Raw genomic sequence first — 19129 nt, forward strand, 5'->3', positions numbered from 1 at the left:
TTATAGTTAGCACTTAGTGTGATTACTGTCCTTATCCAAACCATAAACATTAATTTAGCCAAAGATTCTTAAAGTATTTTATTCATATAATGCATTTCAATATGGTTAAGTCTTAAGCTCAAATTTACACTGCCTTATATTATAGACAAAGGTATTTTCTTCCTTAACCAAAACCAAGTTATTGGTCACCAAAATATCATAGATACTTAACAGGCAGTAAGACCTCTTAACAAAACTCCTAAGAATTCATGAAATACAAATATATAACCAAATTGCAGGTTTAAACATTTCTATAGGATGGTGTTCTTAAGTATACAAAATGTACTTTACAATCAGAATGTACTTGAAACTTTTAAAAAAGTAAATATAATCTTGGCCACTATTTGTCAAGATCATCAATGTCATGGAAAACAAGACAGAGAAATTGACATATATCAGAGAAGAATGAGGTTATATGCCAACTAAATACAAGATGGTATCCCAAATGGATTCCTGTAACAGAAAAAAGAAGCAATAGAGAAACTGATGAAGTGTAAATAAAGTCTGGAGCTTAGTTAATAGTAATGGACCAATGTACTATAAAGATATAAGATGTTAAGAATGGTGGAAATTAATTGAATGAGAAGCTACATGGATACCCTGTACTATCTTTACAAATTCTCTGTAAATCTAAAATTATTCTAAAGTTTAAAAAGGTTAACAAAATAATAAATGAACAAACCTAGAATACACTAGGTTAGGGATTTTGAAAAACAAATGAGATCCAGTTATGTTACATTAAGAAATTTCTCTTTGATTCTGAAACAAACCTTTGAGACCCAATCTAAGCCTCATTTCTATAAGGATAGATTATATTCACAATTCTTGTTATAAAACCATCTCTTCAGGAAAAACAGGATACCTTAGAGATCTACTCTAAGGTCTTTACTCAATTCCTTCCAACTCTTTAACAAAAGAAGTTGGGAATACCTAGGAAATGCAGGGTTAGACCTTTTTCTTTAAAACTGAAAAAATTCAACAGGCCAAGATCAGGAGGAATTCCTGTTTCCACAACTGCTCACCCATCCAAGGAGGACTGTGAAATGATTGTTCTAGTACTTAGTTTGAATTAAAACAAAAGTGAGTACATTATTGACTCACCATATTTGGAGCAGAAAGAGTGTCCCATTTTGCTCATCAAAGACCTTGGAACTTGGGCTGGGGTTATAGCTCAGTTGGCAGAGTACTTGCCTCACATGCACAAGGTGCATATGAAAAGAAAAATGACCTTGGGTCTCTATTCAGGTTCCTTTTTTCTACTCTGAGCATGAAGGGGATCAAATTAGTTATGTTCTGTGGCAGGATTTTGACATAAAAGCCAAAGTAAGAATTTAGAAAAGGAAGGAAGGAGAGTAGGTAGATTGGTCAGTTCAGGAAAAAGATGCAGTATCATTTCTCACCAACTGAGCAGCACCTAATCTACCCCCATATATGTCCATATATGCACATCTTATATATACATACAGTCTTTCTCACACACACATACACCCCTAAGTGCTCGACTCTATACTCCTAAGTGCTCGACTCTATACTCCTAAATCATCTTATGAAGCATAAAAATAACTGTTAAAATATAGAATTTGTTCACTCATTCATTCATTTAAATCATTTATTCATTTATCCATCAAATAATTACTGAGTACTGGTATGGCAGGAACTGTTTTTGGAACTAGGGATACAATAGTGGGCAAGACAAAGTTTCCACTTCACAAAACTTTGAATGCTACTAAATAATATTCATCAAATATGTATTAAATATCAGTCATTGTGCTATATAATCCCTTTCCATATATTTTGCCATGTATTCCTCACAGCAATTCTATATGGAGATATTACTCTCATTTTCCAGATGAGAACCCTGGGACTTAACAAGCTCAATAAGTTACCCAAGGAAAGTGATAACACACTGATTTTAATGCAGAGATGGTAACTGAGTTAGAATACCTGCGTTAGCATAATTCTACAAATGCAGTGTAAGATGTCAATTGTTAAGTCTCTACTGTGGTGGCATAATGTGTGACTCGACCAAAACAAACATAAACATTGCTCTCTATCCTTCCAATGTGGAGGGATTCTCAAGCTTTCTTTCTTGGCCCTTTCACACTGCTTCTGGGTCTAGGAATAGGAGTGCCCTTGCCTTGCGTTTGTTCCTCATTCCTCATTTCTTCTTCTCTCATTCCTGGAAAGGGAACAGCAAGGAGGAAATTGCCTTTCCATCCCACGCACAGCTGTTGGAAGGAAGCTCTGACAGTTGCCAAATCCTCCCAGAAGAGGGAATCCAGGAGGAACTGTTCCCCGCCCCTTCCTTTGGCTCCTTCAGTTTTAGATGAGCTTTGTCCAAAGGCCACCTGTTATGTGCAGCTCAAGGTCTGGCACTGGCTCCTTCTCAGAGCCCAAACAGGGCTCTCTGCCCCAGGTGGAGACCCAAGAAGCAGAAGGAAGATGTGTGTAAAAGAGGAAGCAGAGCAAATGTTGGACTGCACTCTCTGAGCAACGGCCTTTGGAGACACCCCAAGAGGCAACTGCCCAACTGGCAAGGCCCATCTCAGGCAGCTGTGCTCTCGGGAACAGGGAGCAGCACACATACGGCAGAGCAGGGCTGTGCCATCTGTCACCCATCCATGCCAGCCTCTTCACTTTAGGCAAGTTGGGAGTGGGAGACGTCAGGAGAGAAGTGACAGCTCACCAAGCCAGCCACATGCCCCAGCTCCCCTCTAACAGTTTCTTCCTCTAAACATTTAGACTCCTTCACCAGTGCCATATGGCAGTTGCCAGTGGGTATGATACAGTAATTATGAGTGTGGAGTTTAGAGTCAGAAAATTCTGGTTTGAATTCTGGTTCTGTGTTTACAAGTATGTGTGACCTGAGAAAGTTACTTAATGACCTGTCTTTATCTGTTGCCTGTTTTGGAAAATGGAAATTATAATCATTACTGTTCATGGTTGTTATGAGGACTGAATTCAATAATATTTATAAAGAACAGAAAACAGGGCTTTAGAAAAATAATAGTAGGCATTAAGGAAACCAAAGCCTTGTACATACTGACTCAAGTCTCCAACTGCAAAACACCCTTCTTTGGTAGGTGGTAGGTCTTCTGTTTTAGTTTAGAAGTGAAAAAGAGCAATGGTGTTTCCAGTCATTTAGAGCTCCTGGGGATGTTGGATAAAGGCAGATTCTGATTCAGTAAGTCTTAAATGGGGCCCAAGATTCTGCATTTCAAATGAGCTCCCAGTGGTATTCATACTGTTGGTCCAGGGACTCCACTTTGTGTAACAAGGGTCTAAAATAAGAGCTGTAGTACATTGGGAAGGTCATCTTGCTTTTCTAGGCTTGTTTTCTCAGAAGCAAAATTTTAAAAGTTTATTGAGGTAACTGCACAATCTTTTCATGCTACTGTGTTATGATAAATTATCAGCAGAAAAGAAATGGCCACCAACAATACCCTGCCACCAATTCTCTTCTGCAATGTGACTCCGCAGTTCCTCCCATTGAGAGGTGCAACCCTTCCCCCTTGAATTTGGGCTGTCCTTTGACTTATTTGGACAATGGGATTGTGGCAGATAGAGAGATGTGTGAATTCCAGGTCTGGGCCTTAGGAAGTCTGAAATCTTTCCTTTTTGCCTTCTTGAGATTCAGTTGCTAAGTAAAGAAGTTCAGCCTAGACAGCCAATTGAGAAAAGACAAAGCAGCTTGCCAGCCTCCAGGCATTGCAGCTATCAGATGTATGAACATAGCCATCTTGAACATTCCAGTCCCATTTTGATCTCCTAACTTTATGTAACTACACATGGCACCCCAGCCACAATCTCATGTAGCAGATGAACCACTCTATGTACCCTAATCCAGATTTGTGGAAAATAATAAATCATTATTATTAAGCTATTATGTTTGGGAGTGTTTTGTTACCCAAAAATTGATAACTGTTGCACATGTTCTACTCACATACACACACACACACACACACAAATAGAAATATTAAAAGCCAGGACACTTGAAAGACTCATAAAGAGACATATCTATCAACTGGAGGGCAAAATATATGCTGGTAGTTGACCTTTACATCTATAGAGTTCTTCATGTAGATCTCACTTATTATTTAATTCAAATGGATAAATATTTATTCAGGAATATGAGATAGGAATGTAAATACAAGAAACATGCAATGTATTTAAGAATGCTAGTATGTTGTAATGAAAACAAATAGAGAACAAATATAATTTATAATAGTACACTAAACATATTTGCATCAAAATATTTTAATATCAACAATAAAGCACCTAGAAGGAACTCAGGTATTTTGTAGTTATCAGAGAACAGTTCAATGAAAGAAGAGCAATTTAAACTTGGATAAGTAGAGGGGTAAAAAGAAGTATGTAACTGAGTAATGGTGTTGACATTTTCTATACAAAAATGAACCAGCCCTATTAACAAATACACTCTAGAAAGTCTTAAAGTACTTTATACAGTGAGTGACAATTTTAAATGGACCTTTAAAATCATTATTTACTCTAAGGCACTCATAAATTCACTAAATTAGTAACTGGGGATAGAAAAATATTGTAGAATACATGCTACAGAAATAGAAATAGAATTTCAGAGATGTAATACTGGTAAAAATTGTGGAGGTGTGTGTTAAAATCAAAAGATGACAACACTGGACCTCGAAGGTAAAAAACATACAAAAAATAGAATTGGAAAAAAAATGTAAAGTATTTGGTGTATGTGTTGACCATCTTCAGTTGTCTCACCCACAATCTGGGGAAAATCAGACAATAAACAAACCAATATGGGCATAAGAATGTTATATGATTCTAAGTAATGGAAGAAAACAACAGGGGCCTCAGGAAAAGTGCAGTGAGCAGGAATGACATCTAAGGAATGTGGTCAGGAAAGATCTACCTACACAAGGAGACATTCAAGCACTGAAAGGAGTGAGAGAACATTCCAAGGAAAGGAAACAGCACAAAAGTCCTGAATCAGAAAGCAGGGTTGGGACTGAGATAATATTATCAGATTAAAAACAAATGATAATAAAATAGAGAAATACTGTAAGAAAAATAACCAAACAAAAATCAAAACATAATTACTAGAGCCAGCTTTGTGTATATGTGTGGGTCTATTCCTTGCTTTGAGGATTTGAGTTCTGCATTGAGAGGGGAAGACGGTCTTCCCAGGCAAACATACTAAAGACACAGAATTTACAACCCATTATCTTCCACCCCCTGGGAGGATTGTGTTCAATTGTGTCAGCAATTATCTCTAATACAGGATAACAATCTTCACCTGGGAGTGGGGTCAGAAAGGACAAAGCACAGTCACAGTTGGAGAAGGATCCTTCCATGCTATCAAATTGCCTGGGGAAAGACCTTCTGCCACCTCTGCTTTGCAAAGCACTGAGTTTTTCCATGCTTTGTAACCAGTAGGGAAAAAATGGTTTGTTTAAATCGATCTTCTCTCTGTAATTCCAACATATTTTCTAACTATTTCCTTCTGGAAGCCCACTTTATTGAGACAGCAGAAAATTCCTCAGTCAATGTCTTAAATGTTTTTAGAAAACTGGAGTGCATATTGGAAGAAAGCTATGAATGGAGCACGAATGGAGTTGAAAGCATCAGTTACCACTGGTTATGAAGCTAGAATTAGACTGGTAGTCAATGTAGATAAGTAGTCAGGTTGGGTCAAGGAAGCCAATTTTGAGTCTGGGAAGTTGGAGACTGTCCCCTGAGGGATCTTATCAAGAACCTGCCCCTGCTCCAACCTGTTGCCAAGGTAACCTGTCCCAGGAATTGTCCCTCCCTACAGGGAGCTGTAAGGTTGTTAATTAATGTGTCCTGGGCTGCTCCATCCTGCCCTTCCCCCTTCAGCTCACCTGTTTCCCACCTTTTGACCACCCCACCGAGCATTTCTGGGCCTAGTCATGTACACAGGAAGGAGAGAGATAAGGGGGAAAGGCAGGAGAACACAGGAAGCCTAGGACATATAAAAAGGGCAGAACACGTCCTTCTTGGGATACCATGATACCAACTACAGCCCCATTCTCCCTTGCAGGGAGAAGTCTATGTTACCCCTTTCTAAATAAACCCTGCTTTATATGCTTGCCTCAGCGTGCTTCTCTAATGTTCAGACTTCAACATGTGGGGAAGCCGGACTCCGCACCTCCTCACTGATAACTGGTAGTATCAGTTACACCTTCCAGATGTGTGTGGGAAAAATTGAGAAACTAACCAATAGTTAGTTTCCTCAGGGGTGTGGCAGAATAAAGTGCTCTCTCTAATTTGAGCATCTCACAGAGAACTTTAGTTTAATATTTTTTTGGCCATGAAATCATTTCAACTACTGAAAATATAGATGGAATGATTAATAATATTAATGAACATTAATAAGATTTTTCTTTCTTTGAGTGTATATTCAGCTTGAAATTTAAGTAATAGCCTTCATCTACAGTTAATGAGATTGATACACAGTTAAATTAATAAGGTCTATTGAATAGAAGTGGTCTATCAGGTAGTGCTTCTAAGGTTTTGTGGGGAAGGGTGGGAGGGCATGTGCTACTTTGAAGGAAGTGATGGGCCCTTTCCCTCAGAAAAATGCTCAAACAGATAAGAATTTCCCAAAGATTTCAAGGAATTCTTAGATCCTCTTAATCTACTGTTGAAGCCCCCTGCTTTGAAGACATTGGAAGACAAAGAGTGTAACAAAAATAACACCTCAATCCTCACAGCACTAGAAAAAAAGTTTTATCTGTGTAGGTGATACACACACCCAAGCAGGGCATGCAGACATGGGGCTTTATTAAAACATCAGATTTAATTGTGTTTAAATGCACATAACATAAAATGTGCATCTTAGCCATTTTTTTTTTCTATACAGTTCAATAATGTCAAGTTTATTCACATTGCTGTGCAGTCAATCTCCAGAACACTTTCATCTGATAAAACTGCAATGCTACACTTACTAAACAATTCCTTATTCCTATTTCCCTCAGACCCTGGCAACCACCATTATACTTTCTGTCCAGGTACCTCATATCTGTGCAATCATATGGTATTTGGTATTTGGGTTTTTTTGTGCCAAGCTTATTTCAACATGCAAAATGTCCTCAAGGTTCATCCACACTGGAAGACACATCAGAATTTCCTTCTTTTAAAGGCCTTGATAGTATTACATTGTGTGCATATTCAGTAGTAGCCCCCTATCCACCATTACACTTTCCATAGTTTCAGCTACCTACAGTCAACTATGGTCTAAGAATATTCAGAAGAAAATTCTAGAAATAAATAATTGATAAGTTTTAAATAACTTTTATTATAATACATTATTGTAATTCGTCTGCTTTATCATTAGCAAATGTCATTAATCTCTTACTGAGCCTAATCATAAATTAAAATTTATCATATTTATGTATGTATAGGAAAAACTATATATATATATATATATATATATATATATATATATATATATATATATATATATATATATGGTTTGGTACTACCTGAGGTTTAAGGAGTCTACCAGGGACCTTGGAAAATATCTATATTTGGCTTATCCATTCATCCACTAATGGACACTTAGGATGTTTCCCACCTTATGGCTATTATTGCAAATTATACTGCTATAAACATAGGTGTACATATATATCTTTAAGATCCTGCTTTCAATTGTTTGGGAAATATGCACAGAAGTAGAATGAGACAGCAGTTTTGATTCAGCCATTTTGATGAGCCCCTGGGTTCAAGGAACACTAGTACTCAACCATTTAGAAAGAGGTCCCTTGTCAAAAGGGCCCCACCAAAATGTGAAATTGTTGTTTCATCACCAAATTCATTACCAGGTCATACACTCACAACAGACATCCTTGGTCCTTATTCTATACTTCTCTTCCCTTATACAGAATTCACTTGCTATTTTATTCATTTCAGTATTTTAAAAAAAATTTCACAAGTATAATTTTATAATAAAGAGACAATAAAGATTTTTAAAGTCAATTAGAACTAAGTCTCAAAAGGCATCTCAACTATCTCTTAAAACCAACAACTCAAAGGAAATTTATCATATGAATATAAGCAAATGAATATTTTATGGTGAAGAACTGTTAGGAATTTATTTGAAGACTTCCTATGTAGCATGGAACTGAGAATGACACATAATTTCTTCCTCCTCTTTCCCTCTAGTATTCAACATGATGCTGATTAATGAAACTGAGTGCAATCAAGACACCTTCAAAATAGCAGAGGTGTCTATACCCTCAATTATCAAAAGGAAAAAGGAAATAAGTTAAATATGTAGTTAAGTAAGTATACTTCTTTTTTTAAATTAATTTATTTATTTATTCTAATTAGGTATATATGACAGCAGAATGCATTTTGCTTCATTGTACAAAAATGCATCACAATTTTTCATCTCTATGGTTGTAACTCTTTACTGAATATAAACAAGTAGAACCCATGGTAATTTTAAAGGTGAAACTAATTAACCTGACATGTAGACCAGTCACTTAAGAAGTCCATAGTGTTCCCCAAAATAAGCAGTCACTTAGCTAAGAATGACCAAAAGTCCTTTATGAGCTAAGGATAAGCCAAGGGTAAGCAAATGACTCTCCCTCATGGATGTTTTACCTGCCACAAGTTTCCTAAACTGTACCCCTTTCCTGCCTCACCTCTGAACCTCTCAATTTATCCCAATTCCATCACAGGGAAAATGAGGACTCAGGATGAAAAAAAAAAACCAAATCCATTTTCTTTTATTTCCTAGTTATCAGAACAGCTGGAATTTTAATGGTTTGTTTTTTTTAGCTTCCTCAACATGGTACATCAAAAGGTACTTGAGTCACAATAGCTCTAACAACACAGCTGGCCAATTTTGTTCACTAAAATGAAACACCAAATGCTCATCTACATTATTCAAAGTCAAACCCCAAAATTGGGCTTATGCCATTCCAAACCACTGTGAATTCACATCATCAGTTACTGACTTCAGAACATGCTCCTTTTGGAAGTGTACTTGATGACTGCTTTACAACTCTGCCTGTGTGTACATATTGGAGAATTAAGTCTTCTTCACAGCCTAGAATTGCTGCTTGTTTGCTTATGGCTGTACTCAAGTGCCATGAACATTCATAAAGTATATAGGAGTGATATTTTCCTTATAGACACTAAGTGTTTCCAGAACAAGGACCAGGTATACTATTCTTATCCCACTCCCCCTAAAGCTTAGTATAATCATCTTCATGTCAGAGTATGTATTGATTTTAAGACAGTCTATTCTAGGAAGATAGGGAGCTTGTTACCAGAATGTCAGAACAAAAAGAGTATTGGTAGATGAGCACCCTTGAGATTGTGGCATGAACTAGACAATATCTCACCAATTCTCACATAAGGACAAGTCCTGATGGAAAATCATTTGAGAATTGTGGTAAAAAAAAATTATATTACTTAACCAACTTTTAAGGCTCCCATTTCTGTCTCTGTGCTATTGGTCCCCAATTTGTATTTTCAGCACAGTTACCATCTACTAGATATCATTAACCTAGATGTTGCAGAGATACATTACAATATAATAAATTGTCCAAAGTTTTGCTTATGTAGACCTTAAAATATCAGCTCCATAAGAGATGGGCCATTGTTTTGTCACTTGGATCCTTAGGTCCTAGAATAGTGCCTGGCCTTTGGTGAGTGCTCAGCAAAGAAGTAGTGAATGAAATAATAATTGATGAAAAAAAAATGAAGTTTTCTGTTAACAGTTAAGACAAACCATATACCTCCTCACATTATGTTTTCCTTCCAGCCTACTCTCTGATGCCTCATCCTCATTACCTCTAATGCTCAGAATCTACTATCACAACAAAATGCCCATTTGTTATACAAAGTCATCTATAAGCCTGTATATAGTCCCATCTCTCCAGCCTCAACTCCCACTTTGTACTCCTGAATGCCCTAGAGGTCCCAACCCACCTTTCATTACCTCTCAGCCTTTCCCAGGAAGGGATGATTTGCTGAAATGTTCTCCCTGGCCCCAGGGGAAACCCTCTTTTAGCCTTCCTATCACTCCTTAGCATTTAATTCCCAGTGCAGTATCCCAATCAATCATGCAGTGTTCCTTATCTTTGATCTCACTTAAGCTAGCACTTTTTCTACACTTATTTATATTTTAGAAAACATAGAAAATGATTGAGGGCAGATATGACCTGAGTCTCTGGTCCCCATAATCCTTATGCAGCAATATCTGGGTACATTTATCACCCATTCACGGCATACCAGCATGGCATGTCACATGGTTAGAAGTTCTGCTCTAAGTAAGTCTTCATTACATTCACTCCACTGGTATTATATTTGTGTTTGACCCTCACTCAATCTATGAAATTCTTAAGGGCAAGAATCTTACATTGTTATTTTTCATGTTTTGGGTTATTATGCAGTAAAATTCACTTTTCTCGTGAATAGTTCTATAAATTTTATCAAATGTATAGGGTCATATAACCATGATCACAATCTGGATGCAGAATTCCAATCAGGATAAGAAGGTGCTGTCACACTCTCATGCCACCCCTAACCCTTGACACCTACTTATCTGTTCTATGTCACTATAGCTTTATCTTTTTTGAAAATGTTATATAAATGGACTATTCTGTGTGTTATCTGTTGCAACCAGCTTATTTCATTCAGCAAAATGCCTTTGACATTCATCTAATGTGTTGTATACATCAATAGTTTCTTTTTTATTGCTTAGTTGTATTCCATTATGAGGATTTAACACAGTTTGTCCATTCACTAAAGGACATTAGGATATTTGGGTGTTTCCAGTCTGAGAAAGTTTTGATAGAGTTGTAAAAACATGCATGAAAGGGTTTTGAGTGAAATTAAGTTTTCATTTTTCTAGAGAAAATATCCTCTAGTGGGATCATATGAGTCTTAAGGCAAATATGTTTAGCACTATGAGAAACTCCCAAACTGTCTCCAAACTAGCTGTCCTATTTTGCTGGTAAATTGTTCTGGCAATGTGTGACAGTTCCAGTTTTTCCACATGCCTGCCAGTATTTGGCATTGCTAGCATCTTTATTTTTGCCTTTCTAGGAGGTGTAGTGTGGCATCTCATTATAGCCTTGCCTTTATCTTCATATTGCAGCACTTTGCACAGAAGTAGGTTCTCAATAAATATTTATTGAACTGAAATTAACTCATTTCATTTTTTACTTTTGTTTTCAATATCTACTAATAAGGGGTCTTATTTTCATTATACCTTCACTAAGCTTTGTGTTTAAAAAATGAAAATTGAAAAAGTTTGACATATTATACTCACTCTTGCTCTCCTGTATGGCCTCCTCTTCTCAAATCCTGTATGAATTATTCTTCCTATTAGAATATTATTATAGCCATCATACAGCTTTCACTCAAACTGAACTTGAAAGATTGCAAACAAGATTGGGGAAGGCTCTACTCTCACCACTCTTAGTATTAACAATAAGAAACACTACCAGAAACTAGATCATTATATGAGCCAGAAACTGTGCTAGGAGTTGCTCTTAGTGATTGACTTGTTCCCCACAACCTCCTGAGGTAGAGATTCTCATCAATATCTAACCAACAAAAACTTCAACTGCTTTAATTTTGAAGAGTTATAAATATTCAAGAAAGAAAACCATTTCTCCACATCAGTCTTTTGATAACTCCTTCAGATCAACCATAAGGCACACAGATGGAGGACTACGAGAACCCTCAGTGTACAAAACCTGAACTATTGATTGAAGGACAGACTAAAGATTTAGATCTTATTCTTGTGAAGTCAGCAGCACAGGTGGGACTGAACCAAGCAAACTGTACTATTATCACTTCTGGCTTTCTGAGAATTAAAACCCTCCATTGAATCTTGAACCATATTTACTTAGTACCACACTTCAGAGCATCCTTACCTAGAAGCCTGAGCTGAAGTTACAATAATAGCTGCTTTTTATGTTTTTTCATAAAAATTAAATAGTATTTTATGTGTAAAAGCAAAAATGTATACTAATCTGAATCATCTAATGACTATCAAATGATTAATTGTATGCAGGGAAAACAACTTCAGTCTTTAGAGACATATCTAACAATGATTCTAATAAAATAATATCTTTTACTAGGTACATGGAATTAAAACTATGACACCAAAAGTACTGGATTGCAATTCAGTGGTTTAGCCTTAGTATTTTGATTTCAAATATTTCTAATCTTTTTTGTTACCTACAATTTTCTAAACCCATAAACAATATGCTTCAGTGAGCTTGAAGCTTAATCTATTTCTTTTAATGCTACTGGCTAGGCAAGATAAGAGGCACAATGCCAGGATCCCATGTTATAAGTAGTCACTTTCCATATCCCAAATATACAGTCATTTCACCTTGAAGTAGAAATCAGGAGGAAAATTTTTATACTAAAAATAAAATTTATCCAATGAAATCATGTCACGAGCACACAGTAGCTCGTTGGAATCACAGTAGCTAGTTTCAAAATGTCAGACTCATGTGTTTTAGTGCCATAGAATAACAACATCTATTTCTAATTTTTCCTTACCATGAGATGCACAGCAGAAAGAGATTTTACTTGTTCCCATCTCAAAACTGTTCTATACAAATACTACCACCAAGTAATTATTGTCATGGAAAAATATGGCAACTCAAACCTATTTGGCTCAAAGTCCCAGGAAGTAAAAGTCAAGGGCAATGATTTTTATGAATTTGGAGAGCTTCTCTTAGCCTGTGGCAGTTTCTCTATACTTGGACTTGCACATAATGTTCTTATTGTAAAGTTTAAATACTCAATACTCATAGAATCTATGGAAAGAATATCACTTAAACAAATTCATAAGTGGCTTATAATACAGTGCCAGTGATTAATGGGAAAACATTAAATAGCAGAACGACTGGAAACTTTCCAACCTGTCTTCCAAAGTGTATGCATTACTGATGAATTTCTCGCATTTGAAAGTTAGACAACCCCAAGAAAAAAATTACATTTATAAAAATCTAAGTCACTCAGCAGTAATCTGAACTTTCTGTAAAATTGTGTTTCTTTGCAAAGGAGAAAGACTTATTTATCAAGACCATTGAACATAAAGAAGCAATTAAATACAAACAAATTTGCAAAGCCAACATAGTACTTTTTGTTTAAAAATCAAAACTTTTCATCCTGATAGATAACATTTGTCATGGAGAAGATACAATTTTAAAAGAAAATAAATAGCACAATCCAATTTCCCTTGTAAAAAGTGCAATCAAGGGCTGGGACTGGAGCTCAGTGGCAGAGCACTTGCCTAGCATGTGTGAGGCACTGGGTTCCATCCTTAGCACCGAATACAAAAATAAATAAAATAAAGGCATGATGTCCATCTACAACTACATTTTTTTAAAAAAAGTGCAGTCAAAAGTTTACTCTGAATTATAGCCCATTATTATCCCACATATATGAATAAGCAGCTAAAATGAGTTTTTCTTTTCTCAAAAGTGTCTTTGGACATCTATTCTTAAGAAATAAACAACCAAAGTCATGTTTGTTTTACAGGCTATTCCTGCCTTGCTTCTAAAATTCTTTTTAAGCATTAGAATTGTCTGAACAAAACTCAGAAGGACCCCATCACGTTTCTATCAAAAGCATCATTCTTGTATAAGTCTACGACACAGCTTTCAACCCTTGACCATATAAATTCACCCTACTGAAGAGCACGAGCTAATCTCAGAAAACAACAAAAAGATCCCTGATATTTTTACTTGAAGACCATTACTCACTGGCAAATATGTTGTCCTTCATCCTCTGCTGCCTTGCTGAAGCCCCAGGGACTGGAGAAGGTCTGCCAATTTTCTCCTTCAAGATCCTCCTCCATAGTAGGAAGCCCAAACAGTTCACCTTTTTCCTGAGGATGAAAAGAAAGAATCCTTTTCTTTATTCTTTTATAAGAAGAATGGTTGTATTCTAACAAACAAATGCTATCCAAGAAGAGTGTGAGAGGAAGGAGAGGAGGAATCGATACTGAGAAGCCAATCATATTTCATCACTCAGCTACTTGGAAACCAGATATACTTAAACCATCACATGCTTTGAGACATTTGAGGATGCAAAAGAGGAATAGATCTGTCTTTTGTAAATTATTAACAGGGACTTTTTTCTGACGATTAGCAAAGGTACACAGGTTACTAATTGAAGGGTAAAAAAATCAGATTCATCATGAAATACAGAAAAGGACAAGTCCAGAAACAAGGGCTTTAATCAGAGTTCTTCCACTGACCCTTACAAATCAGGACAACCCGTGCAGTTAAAATTGAAGTGATATTACACTGGGAATAAAGTGACAACTTCTGAAGGTTTGAAGAGACCATACTGCAGTTTCAGCATTTACCTCTGATGAAAATGAGTAATTTGCTCCTTCCCATGAGAGAATTCACTATGGGATATTTGGCGCTCCAAGTTGGAATGAAGCCACCTGCACACAGTTCTCACATCCCTCCTAGATTTCAAAGTGCTGCTGAACATCTCCCCTGGCTTTCTTGGGTTTCATCCAAATTTGAGATTTAACACATCTACCTTAAAGCTATTTGAAAGCTGCCAATTTTAATGCTAGATTCTACCCAGAAATTTAAACTCAGTGGGAAAATGCTGATCCAGAAAGCCTTTAGAAAGCATTGGCTTTCCATGGCAGGAGATATTTGAGGCATACTCTAATGGGTGATATGGAATGCATCTTTTTCTCTAGATCAGAATATCTTAGCCTCAACATTATTGAATTTGGGGGATAGATACTTCTTTATTGTAGGGGGCTATCCTGTGCATTATAGGCTGTTTAGTGGCATCCTTGGCTCACCTCAGTAGATATCAATAGTACCTTCTCCTTTGTAATCACCAAAAAAATGTCTTCAGACTCTGGCAAATAGCCCCCGAGAAGCAGAATCACCCTAAGTTGAAAACACTGCTCTAGACAAAGTTTTTAGTATGATCACTCAAAGAGGGTGAATATTACTGTGCTGTTCCATGGGAATGTTACATCTGAGATGGCCTCATTCCAAAGGCAAAGAGTAAACAAACAGTCAAGGCTTTGGGTGAAACACAGGACTCATATCCTCAAGTGCAGATAGTTAGACTTGTCAAAATGGAGGAACATTTAAAATAGAGGAATACCAAATCTCCAGTGACATTTGCCAAACCTCTCACAACCAAACCTTCTAGTTTCCAAAACATTGGGAATACATTCATTTCTCTTTCATTATACATTCTTTATTTTACCTTGGTTTCTGTCATTTCATTGCAAAACTATTCCTAGCTGATCTTTGAGAGCAAAGCAAATCAAGACAGATATAATGAGAATATATATTTCCTGCAGAGTTTTGTAGCCTTAACCAACCCCAATTGGGATGTTTCCTTAATAGCATTAGTTTCCTGCAAAAAAAGACAGTGTGTGTGTGGGGGGGGAGGGGGCTCTTTTCAATTAAATATACTTAAAGCAGTTTATTTAACTCCAACACTGAGAAAAATAGGTAGATGATTTCACAAGCAAATGTGCAATCAGCAAGTCCACAGGTGATGGTATCTCATTAAGAAAAATGGCATGCCAGAGGGCGAAATAATGCAGAATGGAAGTTGTCTTGGGAATGGGGCTGGTCAAAAGGAAGGCAAATTCCTACAGTGGTAAACTGTGTCAACATGGCTTTATATCCACTCCAGGGCTTAGTTTGGAGATTAGTGTGGTCAGTCACTAAAGGTCTGAGATTTGTGATTTGAAATTTTTATGGGAAAGGGAATTGAGTGGGCAGAAAAGAGGTTGTATGTCTCATTTTCTTTGAGATAATAAGAGGCTAAATGTTAGCACAGCAGAACAATGTTCTCCTATGGGTGAACCTTGCTCCCTTCTAGGAACTGGATTCTAGAAAAAAGAATCTTACTGCTTGGGAAATACCCAGGGTGCTCAGAGTAGCCCTGATGATGAGAGCGAGGTCTAGGAAGCAGAAAGTTCAAGAAACCAAGACTCTTATTTCTAGGGTATTTTCCAGCTCTATTTCTTGGTTGTAAGTTGTGGATTTTTCTTTCCTTTTTTTAACTTAGAAACACTCATTTCTTAATAAAGTTGAAAGCTACCAACTGTGTTACTAATTTTTTTTTAACATCATAACTGGTTATACCTATCAAATGGCCTGGCAACAAAAGAATTAGATCAAATACAAAAGAATTAGATCACATGACTCTACATGGAAAGGTGTATGTGTATGATTATATAGGGAGATGATAAAGGAAATATCCATGATCCAGGTGTAGTGGTGCACAACTGTAATCCCAGTGGCTCTGGGAGGACTGAGGCAAGAGGATCACAAGTTCAAAGCCAGCCTCAGCAACTTAACAAAGACCTAAGCAATGCAGTGAGACACTGCCTCTAAATAAAATGCAAAACGGGCTGGATTTGTGGCTCAGTGGTAAAACACCCTTGGGTTTAATCATCACTACTAAAAAAAAGGAAATATTCATAAGCAGCCAATTTGAAAAAATTCATATCATGTTTTAATTTTTGTTTATATAAAATTAGAATTTTTTAAACAATTAAAGGTGTAATTTAATTGCAGGTCTTTAAAATATCTTATAAACATAATTATTCCTTTTGTACTAGCTAATAGAGAAAGAAGTAAAAATACTTTCTTATAGTTGAGAAAATAATGTTATAGTCCTCTAGGAAGGTTGAGAATTATTCAAAGCTCTTTGGCTCTTTGGATAATATCCTCAGTCCTCAGTCTGACATTCAAGGCCCCTATCTTCTCTCTTTAGCCTTTTATTTTTTTCTGCCCCTTCCTTTCTTCTTCCCCTTCTCATAATTTCAGGGCCCCTTAGCTTAAGTAATGCAATTAGCTCCCATTATTTTCAATCTTCAAACATTTTTTTTCTCTTTCTCCCACTAGAAAATCATTTTCCTTCTTCTAGATCAAAACCAATTCTTCCTTAAACATCCAATGCATATCCTACCTTCTGTAATACCTTCTACTTTCACCAAGGGAATGACTCTCCTCTCTTCATTAATTCTGAAGACTGTTTCTGTGTAAAAATTGCTATTGCATTCTATATTATATATCACAGATACTTGTACTCACTATCTCTGATATCCAAGCCCATGAGGGTAACAAGTTTTGTCTACTTTGTTCATGGATATAACCTAGAAAAATGGGCCAAACCACAGCAGACATTAAATAATAAAAATCAAAATAAGTAATTTTTTTCCTACTGGATTAAGTTCTTCAATGCAAAAACAAAACAACCCCCCATAAAGAAACCACTGTCATGCTGTGCTTATTATGGGGCACATAGTGTAATAGCTCAATAAATTTTAATTATGTAAAAGTGAAGAAATATAGCAGCTTAAAATATATTTTTGTCATTTTTTGCCTCTCATTCAAGGAGGAAAAAATGTTAATGAGGCTTTCCAGGCAGACATATTAACTGAGATTTTAAATCCCATATATAGCCACTTTCATTCTTAAAAATTCACACTCCATTCCTCAGAAGGATTGTTTTCAATGATCACTTCCCCCTTACTTTGTAAAAGGAATCACATATGGTTATTCATGCCTAAACTTCAATGAGAGGATATGGTACTTTCTTATTTAACAGGTAGGGGAAATGAAAGTATATTTTCAAAGTTTAAACATGAATAACATCTATCAGACTCATTGGCTAGGGACTCAAGGGTCATGGAACTGGATAGCATTCCATCTTTAGTTCAAAAGAGAATTGTTTTATTATCTGGGAATTTTAGGAAAATCTCTGGTGGCTGAGCATGGTGGTGTACACCTGTAATCCCAGCAACTTGGGAGGCTGAGGCAGGAGGATTGCAAATTTGTGGCCAGCCTCAGCAATGTCTGAAAAATAAATAAATAAATAGATGGGACTGGGGATGTAGCTCAGTGGTAAATCACCCCTGGGTTCAATCCCTAGTCATCCCACCCTCCAAAAAAAAAAAATAGGGAGAAAGAGAAACAAAGCGAAAGGTCTCTGGTGATCCTTCAGTTAGTTTCCCATGTCACTTTGGTTTTAGTGTATTTTTTTTTTTGGTGGTGGTGCTGGGGATTGAACCCAGGGCCTTGTGCATACAAAACAAGCACTCTACCAACTGAACTATATCCCCATCCCCTCAGTTTCAGTGTAATTTTATAGGCAGTCTTCAATTTACAAACACTAGGCTTGGGAGCATACTTTACATGTACCTCATCCTTGTCCCCAGGATAGCTAAATTCCTTTGATGATTCTTCTTGCTGTTTATCTTGCTTTTTCAGTTACTTTTTATGTATTTTCTTTCAATAAACTTTCTTTCATGAAGCATCTTTTTTATCGAGTTGTGCTCATGACATTGAGTTGTATAAGTTCCTTATGTAATCCACATATAAGTCTTATTTTGAATACCTGTTTTGTGAACATGTTTTTCTACTTGTCTTTTTTCATGTATCTTTTGAAGATCATCTCTTAAAATCTTGACCAAGTCCAATTTATCTGCTTTCTTCTTTAATAACTTCCAATTTTGCGTCTTATTTTTAATTATTTGCCAAAGCCAAGGTCATTAAGATTTCCCCCTACTTTTTCCTCAAGGTATTTTGTAGTTGTGACTCTGACATTTAAACTTACATTTAATTATTATATATAGCATATGATATGGATGGAGATTCATTTTCTCAAATTTGGCTATCCAGTTGTTCCAGCATCATGGTTGAAGATATTATCCATTCCACATTGAAGTGCCTTGGTATCTTTGTTTCAAATGAACTAGCCATATAATTGTGGATACATTTCTGGATTCTACTTTATTGCATCAAGCTATATATATCTATCTTTTCCACCAATAACACAATATCTTAGTAACTGTGGCTTAGAAATCAAGTAATGAAAGTCTTCCACTTTGTTCTTCTTTTTCAACATTTTTCGAATTATTATAGTTTCTTTGTATTTCCATATGAATTTTTCACGTAGCTTATTAATGTCTACAAAAGATCCTGCGGGAAATGAACTAGAATTGTGTTGAATCTTAAGTTGAAGGAATTGATATTGAGTCTTCATAGATACGATCTCCCTGTTCATTTAGGTCTTCTTTAATTTCCCTCAG

General features: G+C 36.3%; 1 protein-coding gene across 1 annotated transcript in view; it reads right to left on the bottom strand.

Moving 5' to 3' along the window:
- The window catches only part of Frmpd4 (FERM and PDZ domain containing 4), a 786938-nt gene extending 772909 nt beyond the window's left edge, over nucleotides 1-14029 (bottom strand). Inside the window, exon 1 of the mRNA XM_040286842.2 lies at nucleotides 13794-14029. The gene's annotated coding sequence lies outside the window, so the exon portion shown is untranslated. The remainder of the gene's footprint in view (nucleotides 1-13793) is intronic.
- Nucleotides 14030-19129: the final 5100 nt, after the last annotated feature.

Source organism: Ictidomys tridecemlineatus, chromosome X, assembly GCF_052094955.1.
Source record: "Ictidomys tridecemlineatus isolate mIctTri1 chromosome X, mIctTri1.hap1, whole genome shotgun sequence".
Lineage (NCBI taxonomy): Eukaryota > Metazoa > Chordata > Mammalia > Rodentia > Sciuridae > Ictidomys > Ictidomys tridecemlineatus.